The 1,262-nt window shown below is 36.5% G+C and overlaps 1 non-coding gene across 1 annotated transcript; it reads left to right on the top strand.

Moving 5' to 3' along the window:
• Window positions 1-355: 355 nt before the first annotated feature.
• Window positions 356-462, top strand: LOC135274034 (U6 spliceosomal RNA). Its single transcript, XR_010341851.1, has one exon. It is a non-coding gene; the product is annotated as a U6 spliceosomal RNA (small nuclear RNA).
• The last annotated feature ends 800 nt before the right edge of the window (window positions 463-1,262 follow it).

Genomic DNA, 1,262 nt, shown 5'->3' with positions numbered 1-1,262 from the left:
GGAATTTGAAAAATTCTTTGAAATAAAAAATGAAAACAAAGACACAACATACCAAAATCCCTGAGTTGTCTCAAAAGCAATATTAAGAGGAAAGTTTATAGCACTAAATAGCTACCAGAAAAAGTTAGAAAGATCTTAAATTAACAATTTAACATTCCACCTAAAGGAACTAGAAAAACAAAAACTCCTGAGTTAGCAGAAGAAAAGAAATAACTAAAATCAGAGCAGAATTGAGCTAAATTGAGACTTAAATATCCATACAAAGAATCAATAGAAACAAAAGTTTGTTCTTTGAAAGGATCAAGAAGATCAATAGACTGCTAGCCAGATTAACAAAGAGAAAAGATCCAAATAAGTGTTTGCTGCGGCAGCACACATACTAAAATTGGAACGATACAGAGAAGATTAGCATGGCCCCTGCACAAGGATGACATGCAAATTCATGAAGCATTCCATAAATAAATAAATAAAAGATCTAAGTAAGCAAAATCAGAAATGATAAAGGTGACATGCAATCTCACAGAAATACAAAGGATCCTCAGAGACTATTATAAATGCTTCTATGCCACAAACTACAAAATCTAGAGGACATGGATAAATTTCTGGAATCACACAATCTCCCAAAATTGAATCAGCAAGAAATTGAAACCCTGAACAGGCCAGCATCAAGTTCAGAAATTTAATTAGTAATAAAGCACCTACCAAAATAAAAAGTCCCAGACGAGAAAGATTCACAGCCGAATTCTACCAGACATACAAAGAAGAGCTAGTATCAATTCTACTGAAACTATTCCAAAAAATTAAGGAGGAGGGACTCCTCCCTAACTAATTCTATGGAGCCAGCATCACCTGATACCAAAATCTGGCAAAGACACAACCAAAAAAGACTGCAGGCCAACATCCCAAATGAACATAGATACAAAAATCCTCAACAAAATACTTGCAAACTGAATCAAGCAGCACATCAAAAAGCTAATTCACAATGATCACATAGGCTTATAGGCTTGATTCATAGGACACAAGGTTGGTTCAACATAAGCAAATCAATAAATGTGATTCACCACACAAGCAAAATTAAAAGCAATTGGCCAGGCATGGTGATTTACACCTGTAATCCCAGCACTTTAGGCAGCCAAGGCAGGAGGATCACCTGAGACCAAGAGTTTGAGATCAGCCTGGGAAACATAGTGAGACCCTCTCCTTACTGAAAAAAAATTAGCCAGGCATGGTGGCATGTGCCTGTAGTTGCAGCTACTCAGGGG

The sequence above is a fragment of the Aotus nancymaae genome, unplaced genomic scaffold (assembly GCF_030222135.1).
Source record: "Aotus nancymaae isolate 86718 unplaced genomic scaffold, 86718_ANA_hifiasm-v0.15.2.pri h1tg000010l, whole genome shotgun sequence".
Taxonomy (NCBI): Eukaryota; Metazoa; Chordata; class Mammalia; order Primates; family Aotidae; genus Aotus; species Aotus nancymaae.
This window is presented reverse-complemented; position numbering and strand designations above follow the sequence as displayed.